The sequence below is a fragment of the Ranitomeya variabilis genome, chromosome 2 (assembly GCF_051348905.1).
Source record: "Ranitomeya variabilis isolate aRanVar5 chromosome 2, aRanVar5.hap1, whole genome shotgun sequence".
In the NCBI taxonomy this organism is placed as follows: domain Eukaryota; kingdom Metazoa; phylum Chordata; class Amphibia; order Anura; family Dendrobatidae; genus Ranitomeya; species Ranitomeya variabilis.
In genome coordinates, this window is record NC_135233.1 from 1,037,698,921 (window position 1) to 1,037,713,969 (window position 15,049).

Sequence of the window (15,049 nt, forward strand, 5' to 3'; positions counted from 1 at the left end):
AAGCATATTGTAACCCCTATATTTCCCTTTTAAGGGAGCTGTATGGCTGAGAATGCTACATCGATGGCAGACATGTACGGAGGAGAGCGCGCATTAATTCCTTACACCATTTTTATTATTTATTATAGACAGTAGCTGTGTTTAATATTGGAGGCACAAGATTCTCCAGCATCCTGTTTGTCATTATGTTATTCACTGCTTCCGAAAATGAATGCCCAGTAATGTGGAAAAACAGCATCAGAGGATTAGCTAATGGCCTCTCCTTCCATCCCAGCAGAGGCACATGATGCCGGGGAGAATACTACATCATCGGGGAAGAGTGCGAGGACAGCAGAGGTCTCCGGATCTTCTGAGTCAGGTTGTTTTGTGATGTATGAAAGGCACAAGATCACATAAATCAATTCGAATACCCCACCGCTAACAACAAATCAGAGAAATAATAAATCATATTCTCTTCACACAGTGCTTGTGGAATAAGTGATTCATTGAATATTATGGGGTCCCATTTAATGTCCCTTTTTTTTTTTTTTTTCTTAAGACTTGCATGCAGAACTATTTCTTTTATTCCAGATCCCACAATAATCAATGGGACCCCACTACTGCTACTGTTTGCAGAACTAGAGCAATGGAACCAAGAGAGGATGCAATAACCCATCATAACGCACAGTTTCACCTGCTTCTGCCCCCTTACCACTTGGGCCCCTGTGCCGTCAACACCAATGGCATGTTGGTCCTTGAGTGGGACACTTATTCCGTAAGTTATTTGGACATGTGAACAAAGGCCGACATGAGGATAAACAAAGGAGGTATAATAGAAGAGAGAGGCACAGAGGCGGCCACTATGAGAGCCATAGGATAGACAAGGCCAGTTGGGCACTCTCAGGGTGCAGATACCACTGAATACAATGATGGAACCGTGAGCCGTCCGCTCCCTGTGCCACCATGCTGCCTGTGCTTCTGAGCTCGGAGTCTCAGCACAGCGGGCCTAATGGCATCATTAATTCATGCCTGTTGTGTCTCAGGCCACACAAGGCACAGAGCAGAGCAACACGCCAGGCGATTTGTGGGTGAGACGAGTATTTTGTCAGTCATTAATGCTGGAGGGTACTGTGGGACCATCATACTGTTTGGGAGGCTGTGGGGACATCAAACTGTGTGAAAGGCTATGGGATCAACATACTGTAAGGAGGGATTTATGGGCCATTATACTGTTTTGGGGATGTGGGGGCATCATACTGTATGGGGGCATCATACCTTGTGAGGGGCTGTGGGAGCATCATACTATGGAACTACCATACGGTTTGCGGGCTGTGGGAAAATCATACTGATGGGGGGGGCTATGAGACCATAATGTGTATGGGAGAAATCTGGGGGCCATTACACAGTGGGACCTCCATGCTATTTGTGGAGGGCTATTGGAGTTCTACTGTGTGGGGAGATCTATGAGACTGTGGGGGGATGTATTGTGAGAGCATTATACAGTGTGGGGGTGGTGTATTGTGCGGACGTCATACTGTGTGGAGGTCAGTGTGTGGGCATCATACTGTGTGGAGTGATGTACTGTGGGTGCCTTACACTGTACAGGGAGAACTGTTCAGCATCATAATGTGGAGGCTTTCTGAGGAGTCGTCACACTGTGCATGTAAGAGGTACTGTATGTGAGAGGTACTGCATTTTGGGGGACATCATACTGTATGGAAACTCTGAAAGAGGTAACATAGCGGGCGGGAACAATAATTGCTGCATAAAATATCCCTCTACCTTTGTTTAAAAAATAACAAAATGCCGTCCTGTAACTATGCCTATGTGCCCTGACCCTGCCTACTCTGCAGATAGAGAGATTATATATATACACTTATATATATACATATATATATATATACATATATATATATATATATATATATATATTACACATATATATATTACATATATATATATATATATATATATATATATATATATATATATATCTCCTTAACAGGTCCTGATACTGTCTGATGTATATATGTTACTATGTATATTGGTATTGCTGCATGGGTACATGTATTACTGCCTACTTATGGTACTGCTACAATCTTCATGTATTACCGTGTATTGTTAATACATATTATGTGTTGCATTTTTATTAGGGAAAGTGTAATGCACTTGTTGGCCACTAGATGGGGGACAACATATTGTACACACTGTTGCTCTCACCTAGTGTTTAGAATTGTAAAAAGTTAACATAGGAGGGGCTGCTGTTTGGTAAGCTGAGAACGTTTCTTTAAGGGAGTCAGAGGGCTAGGGACGCCCGAACCGTCCACAAGGGCTATAGGCCCAGGACAAGACAGCTGTCACACAACGTGAAGGGAATAGCACCTCTGCCATCCCCAGCTGCAATATGGATAAACAGCAGGTTATAACAGCTGAAGACTCAAAATGGGATAAGAAAAGTGTCCAAAATAGCAACATAAACTTGTGCATTTATTGAAGATGTAAAATGTGGCAACTCATGGTCTGGGAGGAAACCCTTAAAACCGGGGCGAAGCGGTTAAGGGTCCCCATGAAGCAGTGAGTACAAACAGTAAAGACGTGGTGCAAAGGCAGAACAGAAGGACAGTACTCGCTTTCAGTGGCTTTATACCTCGCAGATTAATGATCTTGTGTCTGGTGCGAAACAGACCGAGGGAAGCATTCCTGTAGCACAGCTGCATAGAGAAAATGCTGAGGGACCATCAGGGATGGTCTGACCCGGGCCCACACTTTGTGATCACAAGAGAAGTGCAGGGAAAGAAAAGGAATGTTGTTCTGTGAAACTCGTTGTCAAGAATGTGAAGTCTATGGCTGTGCTGTGTAACGGAATCAGTAAAGATGTTATTGTTGAAGTTTACTTGGACTGTGTCTTAGTTTCTCCAGACTAGTGATGAGCGAATATACTCAGTACTCGAGATTTCCCGAGCACGTTCGGGTGACCTCCGAGTATTTTTTTGATTCTATCTTTTGCTAAGTAAAGAGTAGTGCACGTTGCACCTTGAAAGATGGGACTGTTCTGCGTCCCCAAAAGAAAACATGGGACTGTTCTGCGTCCCTGCGGGCGATGGAGCCCTGAAACACCCCAAGAGGTAGGTGTAATGCGGCTGGACAGTGAACTTCATTTTATTCTTCTTGTTTTGTTGTGCCCTTTCTGCTGAAAAGCAGAACTGCATCTTTAAAAAAATAAATAAATTGGTTCCCTGGACTAACGGACCGTGTGTGGCTGTGGCAACAGACTGTTACTGAACCAGACAGCTGCATTAGGGAGAGACGCCTTTCCACTTTAAGGACTGTTGACCTAATGAATAGGTCCTCCCAAATGCTTAGTCTCAACAGAGGAGGGACCGTGCTCTCTTCAAGGGAAGAGGGAGCTCACCCCTAAATGACTTCAGACCCCATGTAAGGGTCATGCCCTAAAAACTACATATTGTTGAACTACTACTCCTGGAGAACTGGGAGCCAGGATTATGTTCCTGCAGCACGGACTATGCTGCACCAAGTTTTGTGGACTTGGCTCACTGTGGGCCACCTGTGACAGTATAAAGACTGCCACGTTTGATCGTCATCTCCCTGCATGGAGTATTTTATGTAAATAAAGGTTTATGTGGCATCTGGTCGAGGACGACCAAATTAAAGGGAAGGGGGAATGCAAGGGGATGAAGGATTATGTCCCCTTTGCTTTTCCTCCTTAACAGGTCCTGATACGGTCTAGTGTATTTATGTTATTATATATATTGGTATTGCTACACGGGTACATGTATTACCGCCTACTTAGCATGGTACTGCTACACTCTTGGTGTATTACTGTGTATTGTAAATATGTATTATATGTTGCATTTGCATTAGGGAAAGTGTAATGCACCTGTTGGCCACTAGATGGGAGACAACATATTGTACATAGCTCTCACCTAGTCATTAGAACAGTAAATAGTTAACATAGGAGGGGCTGCTGTTTGGTAAGCTGAGAATGCTTCCTTTAGAGAGGGAATAGCACCTCAGCCATCCACAGCTACAGTACGGACAACCAGCGGGTTAGAACAGCTGAAGACTCAAAATGCGGCAACTCATGGTCAGGGCGGAAACCCTTAAAACCGGGGCGAAGCGGTTAAGGGTCCCCATGGAAGTAGCGAGTACAAACAGTAACAACGTGATCTAAAGGCAGAACAGATGGACAGTACTCTCTTTCAGTGGCTTTATACTTTGCAGATTAATGATCTTTTGTCTGGTGAAAAACAGACAGAGGGAAGCATCCCCGTAGCAAAGTTGCATAGAGAAAATTCTGAGGGACCGTCAGGGATGGTCTGACCCGGGCCCACGCTTTGTGATCACGAGAGAAGTGCAGGGAAAGAAAAGGAATGTTGTCTATGAAACCCGTTGTCAAGAATGTGAGGTCTATGGCTGTGCTGTGTAACGGAATCAGTAAAGATGTTATTGTTGAAGTTTACTTGGACTGTGTCTTAGTTTCTCCAGACTAGTGATGAGCGAATATACTCAGTACTCGAGATTTCCTGAGCACGCTCGGGTGACCTCCGAGTATTTTTTAGTGCTCGGAGATTTAGTTTTTCTCATCTCAGCTGAATGATTTACAGCTATTAGCCAGCCTGAGTACATGTGGGGATTGCCTGGTTGCTAGGGAATCCCCACATGTAATCAAGCTGGCTAACAGATGTAAATCATTCAGCTGAGGTGAGGAAAACTAAATCTCCGAGCAATAAAAAATACTCAGAGGACACCCGAGTATGCTCGAGAAATCTCAAGTAACGAGTATATTCACTCATCACTACTCCTGACTCATCTGGAGAGGATCTCCCATAGCAGGAAAAGGAGTCCGAAGAAGTTGGATCTAAAGGCACAGGCATGATGACAAATGGAGAATATGTTTCTTTAAAGAGGCCAGGGCACTGATGTAACTGAGTGCTTGGCCGTAATGAAAAAAAAAAAAAAAAAATTATATATATATATATATATATATATATATATATATATATATATATATATATATATATATATATATATATATATATATATATATATATATATATATATATATATATATGTTAGGTCCATATATATTTGGACAGAGGCAACATTTTTCTAATTCTGGTTACAGACATTACCACAATGGATTTTAAACAAAACAATTCAGATGCAGTTGAAGTTCAGACTTTCAGCTTTCATTTGAGGGTTTCCACATTAAAATTGGATGAAGGGTTTAGGAGTTATATATTATATATATATATATATATATATATATATATATATATATATATATATATATATATATATATATATATATATATATATATATATATATATAAATAATCGCCCCCACGCAAGGGCAACGGGGTACTCGGCACCGGGTCCTTCGGTTCTCAGCGGGGATGTCACGGTGGCCCGACCCATATATATAGAGGCAATTATTTCAGGTGGAAAAAAGTGGAGAAAAAGCTTTATTCTGCCCAACACACATGTAGGCATATAGAGAAAAAAATAAACATGTTCTGTTGCATGCAGCATTAATCTAATGTAGTATCGTGCAAGGCCTCATATGGTGACCCACTGTATTGCACACGGGAACGTCATCAGTTCTGTGTATAAAGGGGACTGGCTGACTGCTCAATTCAATAGCTAAGCCAGGGCCCATATCTGTGTATGCATTAGCCAGGCTTATATACTGAAATAATCAGTCATCCCGGCCCCTGCACATAAAGCACTGGTGTCCTGCCTTCACAGGAAAGTTTTCCCATGTAACTAAGCACAGGACCTATAATGAAGTTGCTGAACCCCTGCACTAAGGAGGTATCTGAAGATCTAAACACATAGAAGAATATGGTCTTAAATTGTATAGAGTACCGTTTGATGCACATACACACATGATATATATATATATATATATATACACAGGTCCTTCTCAAAAAATTAGCATATAGTGTTAAATTTCATTATTTACCATAATGTAATGATTACAATTAAACTTTCATATATTATAGATTCATTATCCACCAACTGAAATTTGTCAGGTCTTTTATTGTTTTAATACTGATGATTTTGGCCTACAACTCCTGATAACCCAAAAAACCTGTCTCAATAAATTAGCATATCAAGAAAAGGTTCTCTAAACGACCCATTACCCTAATTTTCTGAATCAACTAATTAACTCTAAACACATGCAAAAGATACCTGAGGCTTTTAAAAACTCCCTGCCTGGTTCATTACTCAAAACCCCCATCATGGGTAAGACTAGGGACCTGACAGATGTCAAGAAGGCCATCATTGACACCCTCAAGCAAGAGGGTAAGACCCAGAAAGAAATTTCTCAACAAATAGGCTGTTCCCAGAGTGCTGTATCAAGGCACCTCAATGGTAAGTCTGTTGGAAGGAAACAATGTGGCAGAAAACGCTGTACAACGAGAAGAGGTGACCGGACCCTGAGGAAGATTGTGGAGAAGGACCGATTCCAGACCTTGGGGAACCTGAGGAAGCAGTGGACTAAGTCTGGTGTGGAAACATCCAGAGCCACCGTGCACAGGCATGTGCAGGAAATGGGCTACAGAGAAGCAGCACTGGACTGTTGCTAAGTGGTCCCAAGTACTTTTTTCTGATGAAAGCAAATTTTGCATGTCATTCGGAAATCAAGGTGCCAGAGTCTGGAGGAAGACTGGGGAGAAGGAAATGCCAAAATGCCTGAAGTCCAGTGTCAAGTACCCACAGTCAGTGATGGTGTGGGGTGCCATGTCAGCTGCTGGTGTTGGTCCACTGTGTTTCATCAAGGGCAGGGTCAATGCAGCTAGCTATCAGGAGATTTTGGAGCACTTCATGCTTCCATCGGCTGAAATGCTTTATGGAGATGAAGATTTCATTTTTCAGCACGACCTGGCACCTGCTCACAGTGCCAAAACCACTGGTAAATGGTTTACTGACCATGGTATTACTGTGCTCAATTGGCCTGCCAACTCTCCTGACCTGAACCCCATAGAGAATCTGTGGGATATTGTGAAGAGAAAGTTGAGAGACGCAAGACCCAACACTCTGGATGAGCTTAAGGCCGCTATTGAAGCATCCTGGGCCTCCATAACATCTCAGCAGTGTCACAGGCTGATTGCCTCCATGCCACGCTGCATTGAAGCAGTCATTTCTGCCAAAGGATTCCCGACCAAGTATTGAGTGCATAACTGAACATTATTATTTGATGGTTTTTTTGTTTGGTATTAAAAAAACACTTTTATTTGATTGGTCGGGTGAAATATGCTAATTTATTGAGACAGGTTTTTTGGGTTATCAGGAGTTGTATGCCAAAATCATCAGTATTAAAACAATAAAAGACCTGACAAATTTCAGTTGGTGGATAATGAATCTATAGTATATGAAAGTTTAATTGTAATCATTACATTATGGTAAATAATGAAATTTAACACTATTTGCTAATTTTTTGAGAAGGACCTGTATATATCATGTGTGTCTGCCTCTATGTCTATCTTTTCTCTCCTCATCCCCCTCCACTGTCCATAGACTATTATAAACAGCAACGGTCACCTGATCCCTCAATAAAGCTGACAACCAGTCATCAACGAGTAGGAAAAATGGACATACTGTGCAAAAGATTTAGGCAAAGTAGGAATAAGTTCAAAAATTGAAGTGTTAATAGTTTATTTCTATCAACAACGTACAAAGTGAATGAACAAAGGAAAAATCTAAATCAAATCAATATTTGATGTAACAGTCGTTTGATTTCAAAACTGCGTGAATTATTCTGGGTACACTTGCACACAGTTTTTGAAGAAACTCAGTATGGAGGTTCTTCCAAACATCTTGGAGAGCTAACCACTGGAGATGAGCAAATGCGAAGTTAAAAGTTAGACGTTCGTATCGAACAGTGTCCAGTGCTAAACGCCGAACATGGACTTCTCCCGGAAGGAAGGAGAGAGAGAGTCCGTATTCTTTTGAATGAGGTTCAGGTTCTGGTTCAAATTGAGATAAAGTTCTGGTACCCAAATCAAACTTTGAAATAAAGTTTAGGTCGCGTACCAGAACCCGAAATTCAACGGGTCCATTCATCCTTACTAACCACAGATCTTCTGTGGATGTCGCTTGTGTAAATCCTTCTGTCTTTTCATGTAATCCCAGAGAGACTATTTTGAGATCAGGGCTCTATGGCGCCGTATCAGCACTTGGGATTTATTCTTCTTTTACATAAAAAAATATTGTCAATGACTTTGGATGAAGGTCTGGAGTTGTTGTCCTGCTGCAGAATAAATGTTGAGCCAACCAGAGGCCTCCCTGATATTATTGCATGATAAGCAAGTGTCTGCGTGTGAGTGAGTGATTTGATGTAGGGAATAAAGGAAAGTTCTGTGTCAAATATAACCCCAAGGCATAGCCCGTGCTGCTTGGGAGTTATGGCTGAATCACACAAGGAAATTACAATATCTGGCATAGGTAGGTTAGTAGAGGAAGGAACGCAAGAAGTTCAGCTTTGAAGAGATTCAGTTTCAGGTGGAGGGAGGACCTGATGTTACTGACAGCGCCCAGACAATCCCTGGTACTTTGTATAAGTGTGGGGGTGATGTCAGGAGAAGAGGTCTATAATTGAGTGTCATCAGCATAGTTCTGATGCTGGAAACCAAATCTGCTGATGGTTTGTCCAAAAGTGAGAAGAGGAGGGGACCAGGGACTGAGCCTTGAGGAATCCGATAGTTTGGGGAAGGTGAGGATTAAGATGTACGACCTGCGACATGAAGTCGTCTTCCACAACCTCACCGATGTGTCAGAGTCTGGGCTGTTCCTCACACACATGTTGATTCAGTGTTAAAGGCAAAATGCAGTCACACCAAACATAGACTTGATTTATATTTCTCTTTTCTTCATTTTGGGCAATTATTAACTATTCTATTTTTATAGCATTTTTTCCACACCTGCCTAAAATTTTAGCACAGTACTTCATATATTTATCACCAATATGTTATGTACTTTTCAACAATATATTTACAGCAATGGCTACACTTTATGATGTTGAGTAATCAATAAAAATCTTCCAAAAAAAGCAACAATGTTTATCTGATGATATAAAAGGTTTCCATTACTGAACAAATAACAAACCTGTTTTGCAAGTTACCGTCACCTAATTTATGAAATCTCTGCTGTCTGACTACGTGTCTATCTCCTGATAATCTTCCCACAGTAATTCATGTGGCCCGAATCCAGAGCTGCACAAAGCTTTGCCTATATTTTTGGAGCCTAAACTTTTCAAGAGCTGGCAAATTTTCTTTTTGCACTTTTGTTTTGACATCCTGTTCTTTCAAGAACCATAACTTTTTTTTAATGTTTCCGTAGACAGCCATGTGAGGGCTTTCTTGGGGGGGCACAGTATAGATGTGAGTGACACTCCTTATTTTACTATTTGTACTGAAAATTGTAAAAATATTCCAAATGGGGTGAAATGGTAATAAATGCCATTCCGCCACTGTTTCTTGTGTTTAACAATGTTCCAAATGCTGTAAAAATGACCTACTATGGGCAATACGAAATAAATACTTTTTTTTATTATTATTTATTTTAGTGGTTAAAGGAAATCTGTCAGGAGGTTTTTGTTACCTCATCTGAGAACCGCATGATTTAGCCAAAAGGACCCTGAATCCAATGACTTAACACATAGATTACTGGGTGCAGCCGTCCTGACACAATCAGAACTTTTAAATTTAGCAATGCGGCAGAGCTGAGCAAGCTGCCCCCGCCCACACCACCGATAACTCCGCCCACACCAGGCTCTCTATGTTCTTGGTTTATAAACAGTGAGCTGCTTATCACAGGAGGGGGCGGAGTCGGACTGGCAAGCGTGGCAGCTAGTCACAGCAATGATGCTGTCTTAGTGATAAAACCCTGATTGTAAGTAAACAATAGCACCCATCTTGATAAGTTGAATTCTGTGCTTTAACCCCCTAACCTCATGCTGTCCTCAGCTTACATAGCAAACACCTGCTGACAGATTTCTGTTAAAATAAATCCTGAACAAATTTAAAAAAAAATTGCTTGTGTTGCCATTTTCTGAGTCCTGTAACTTTTCTACTTTTCCATTGATAGAGTTATTTGAGGACTTTTTTTTTCCGTGCTGAGCTATATTTTTTAATGATACCATTTTGGGATCCATAGGTCATTTTTAAATCACTTTTTAATGAATTTTTTGGTTTGACCAAAAATAAGTAATTTTTCACTGCACATTTTAAATAATTTAATATTTTCATAGTTTGCACTTTTATAGATACAAAAAAATACCAAATATGCTTATTTTTAAAAAACGTGTAACTTCTTCTTGAACGGGGAAAAGAGCTGTGATAGCTATATTCTAACAATGTTTTAATTTTTTTATTGTAACATTTTTTAGACTGCTTGAGGGACTTGAACCTGTGATTGTTTTACCACTCGTACTATATGCTGCAATATCACATTAGCACAGTATGTTCTGTAGCTGGTGTTCTCCTAAGAAGAGGACGACAAGCAGTCACTGGAGCCTTCAGCAAGTGCTTGAGAAAGGCTCATGTGAGCCAAAACGGCGCCACGCCATGTGGGTCTAAATAAAATCCACTTTATCACTTGAAATGTTTATGGAGGGCTGCCTTCATTTTTCTCTTCTATGGACTTTTGGCAAGTATTGGATGAATTGCTGGGAGGCCCGGGCACCCGCTAATATAGTATTGTGCTGTTCCATTTTTTCTCTATATATAAAACCACAGATAAATATGAGACAGACAGACAGACAGAGACTTTGGTCTTGATAAAACACAGTGGACCTACACCAGCAGATGACATGGCTCCCCAAACCATCACTGATTGTGGAGACTTCACAATAGACCTTAGAAATCAAGGTCCCAGAGTCTGGAGGAAGAGTGGAGAGGCCACAATCCAAGCTGCTGGAGGTCTAGTGTGAAGTTTCCACAATCAGTGATGGTTTGGGGAGCCATGTCATCTGCTGGTGTACGTCCACTGTGTTTTATCAAGACCAAAGTCAGCGCAGCCGTCTACCAGGAAATTTTAGAGCACTTCACGATTCCCTCTGCCGACAAGCTTTTTGGAGATGAAATTTAATTTTCCAGCAGGACTTGATACCTGTCCACACTGCCAAAAGTATCAATACCTGGCTTAAATACAACAGTATCACTGTGCTTGATTGGCAGCAAACTCACCTGACCTTAACCCCACAGAGAATCTATGGGGTATTGTCAAGAGGAAGATGAGAGACACCAGACCCAACAATGCAGATGAGCTGAAGCAACCTGGGCTTCCATAACACCTCAGCAGTGCCACAGGCTGATCGCCTCCATGCCATGCCGCATTGATGCAGTGCTTGATGCAAAAGGAGCCCCGACAAAGTACTAAGTGCATTTATTGAATATACATTTCAGTAGGCCAACATTTCAGATTTTAAAATCATTCTTCAAGCTGGTGTTATAAAGTATTCTAATTTACTGAGATAATGACTTTTGGGTTTTCATTGGCTGTAAGCCATAATCATCAACATTAACAGAAATAAACACTTGAAATAGATCACTCTGTGTGTAATGACTCTATATAATATAAGAGTTTCACTTTATGTATTGAAGAACTGAAATAAATTAAACTTTTCAATGATATTCTAATTTTTTGAGATGCACAGATAGATAGAAAAAATGGAACAGCACCATATAGATGCAGAGCCCTCCAAACAAATATCCATTTGTATATATAAATAAAAAAAGAGGAGGCAGCACTGCAATAAATGATGAAAAAAAGTGGACTTTATTAGCCCACATGGTGTGACAACATTTTGGCTGTGAGAAAGGCAGGTCACAACCAAAGCATTGGCAAACCATATATGGGCTAATAAAGTCCACTTTTTCATAATTTATTGAGTGCTGCCTCCTTTTTTCTTTTTTTAGATAGATAGATCGATATGAGAAAGATAGATAGATATGAGATAGATAGATATGAGATAGATAGATATGAGATAGATAGATATGAGATAGATAGAAAAGTAGATAGATAGATAGATAGACTGATAGACTGATAGACAGATAGATAGATAGATAGATGCCTGCCTATCTAAGCGTATTCTTTTGACCTAAACCTGCAGAATTCGCACAGTTATTGGAGCAGTTCACGTGCCCAGATTTTGGATTATGCATGTAGAGAGACGTATTGTAGGTCGCCAATGTACCTGCCGCGTCCTGCTGGAGCCTTTTCAGGAAGCCATTGTTACTCGGTATATTAGTGGCTCCTGACGGCGGCCGGTGCTCTGCATGTACAATGAAGCGGAGCGGTACACGGTGACTACAACTCACATTCGGCTCCACGGCTTCTATTCAGTAAGCTCAGCTGGCTCCCGCTCACTGCTCAATACAGATCTGTAATACGAAGCCGCTCACACAATGGGACAGGAACGTGAAATTGAGCAAAGGCAACAGCCGTGCAGATTAATATGCGGAAATAAATGATTCCGTTCAATTGAGAAATAAAAGAAACAAGAACTATTTTTACATTGTAAATAGAATTACTTTAAAGAATGTTTCCAAAGCCAGAGCGAGAGGAAGGTGCAAAAAGAAGAGAGGAAGCGGGGTTTAAGATAGATAAGATGGTTGACAGAATAGGCACGATAGATATTAGATAGATAGATATGAGATAGATCTTATTTATCGTATCATTCTTTTTTTTCTCATCTATTACCTAAGATAATATGAATATTATAGTTATTATCTTTCCATCTCTCTTTCCATCTTTCTATGAATCTATGTTGTTATCTGTCTATCTGCAAAATTCTTGATAACCCTCTGGTAAAGTAAGAACAACCCACAGTAAAATAACTTGAAACTTTATCCATATAGCTGGATCCATCTTTACTTTGTTCACCAGTTTAATCTCCTCCATGTTCCTTCCTCCTTTGAGTATATGGGAGAAATCCATGCAGCTTGTCTCCTCTCTCCAGCTCAGAGTCAATTGAAAATTAAGCGGTATAGCCTGCCCAGTGGGATAGAAGTAGAGAAGAAACAGCACTAAAATGCTCGGGTGCTCGTTGCTCAAACCAAGGAATTCCTAATACTCACATGCTCGTTTCAAGTAGCGACTATAATGGGAGTCAATAGGAAAGCCGAGACTTTCTAGCAGACCCTACAAAAAGTTCTGGGGGGCAGTGAAAATGTTCAAAAGGATGGGAAAAGTGCTGAATCGAAGGAGAACAGCATAAAGACCCCTGGAAGCATCTGACCCCCAGATCGTATTTTACAGGAAAGAAAATTATAAGAAACATTTTTTCCTGTATATAAGGCAAAATGTAAAAAGGATTTTAAAAAATTGAATTTAACGAAACCAAAATTGATTTTTCTATTTAAAAATCGGAAATTTCACTGTAATTTATGAAGGAAGCAAGAACTACAAAAAATAAGGGACTCAGATACACCCTGTATTAGACATAAAGGAGGTCCTCATATACATTCTGTTTAGATTGTCATGTATTGGTTCTCCTAGACGAAATGTACTCCAGACCATGGAATAGTCTATGGGTGAGCAATGTAATACCGATAAATTTTGAACAAGTTTTTAAGGGTTATATAGCAACGAAATGTACCCAAGAATATGTAATACAATACGGATGAGCAATATAGTACCGATACATTTTGAATACATTTTTTAAGGTTTATATAGCAATTAAATGTACTCCAGACCACAGAATAGTTTATGGGTTAGCAATATAATAGCGATAGAATTCTGAACAATTTTTTTTGAGGGTTATATACCAGCGAAATGTACCTAAGCTTTTTGTAAATTTTAAATACCATCGTAATGCAACAATAACCATGTTAAACTCTATGGGTGAGTCATTGAAGTCATAAAAATTTTTTAACTAAAGTATTTTGAAAGTGTAGTTAATGTACTTCTAAATTCTTAAATGCTATGCAGAAATTGCAAAGTCAGGCAGAAATTATAGGGAGGGTCATCCATAGACCCCTGAAAGGCAACAATTAAATCAATAAAATATTGAATATTACAAATACTTCATGTGCTGCTGTCATCTTGTGGTGTGGAAAAGTGTGGGCAAAACCAGGCTTTGTTCATTTTTATGAGAGTGATCCTGGCTGCATCCTCTGTTGACAGGTGAAAGTGCCTGTTATATGCAAGAGTAGGTGAAGGGCAGAAAGCATCTGTGTCAGTGTTTTGGACAGGAAATTGGGAAGCACCAAGCACAGGGGAAGAGGCAGTGGTATTACCTGGCAGTACTGACAGCAATTGTGGACCCAAGCTTTTGGCCCACCAAGTCGGGTGCTTAGATGACAAGTGCCTGATCATACTGGTAGTGGTTAGATTCTTAGTGGTGAGGCCCCTGCTGATCTTTTGCATGGCACAGGTTGCAAATGACCATTTTGTTTGTCTCAGAACTATTTTTAAAAAAGTCCCAGACTGGGGAACACCTAACTTTTTGATGGAGATATTCAGGAGTGTCGGTGCTCTGTGGAACAGTTGCCCGCCGTCTCTCTCTGGTCACCCCACTGCTTCTTCCTGTTTGTTTTGGTGCTGCCGATATCTCCTCCTCGGGCTGCTCTACATGCATGCTTCCCAGGTTGGGTCATCCACCACCTCGTCTTCTACCACCGCACCCTGGTCCTCCTTATTTGGTGTCTTAATAACAAGAAAACTTAGCAGCAACGGTGTCTCATCATCATCTTCCTCCTTACCTCAAATTTGTTGTTCCCCACCGTCATATTCTTGTGGCTGTGGCTGCTTTAAGTTTTGTGCATCACTAAACAGTATGTCCTCCAATCCCTATTGGAGCACGCAGGTTGAAAGACCACAATCAAGAAATGTTTGATAAAGAGCTCCTGGGAGTGTTGTAGTGTGAGATCACTAGTCTTCTGGGACTCAACATGGTGGGAGGAAGGAGGATCAGAGTGAGGATTAAGTGATCCAAACTTTAAACTGGTGAGACTGGACCATGTGGAAGACTGTGTGGTTCTGCAAAATCTGCTGGAAGGATTATCTGCTATCCAACTGACCACCTGTTCACACTGTTCAT

The 15,049-nt window shown here is 40.7% G+C and overlaps 1 protein-coding gene and 1 long non-coding RNA gene across 3 annotated transcripts in view; one reads left to right on the plus strand and one right to left on the minus strand.

Annotated features, from left to right (window-relative positions):
* Positions 1-244, plus strand: part of LOC143808577 (uncharacterized) — a 121,484-nt gene extending 121,240 nt beyond the window's left edge. Inside the window, exon 3 of the long non-coding RNA XR_013221978.1 lies at positions 129-244. This is a non-coding gene — a long non-coding RNA (uncharacterized LOC143808577). The remainder of the gene's footprint in view (positions 1-128) is intronic.
* MBOAT2 (membrane bound glycerophospholipid O-acyltransferase 2) overlaps positions 1-15,049 on the minus strand; it is a 269,915-nt gene that overhangs the window by 58,586 nt on the left and 196,280 nt on the right. The window lies entirely within an intron of this gene.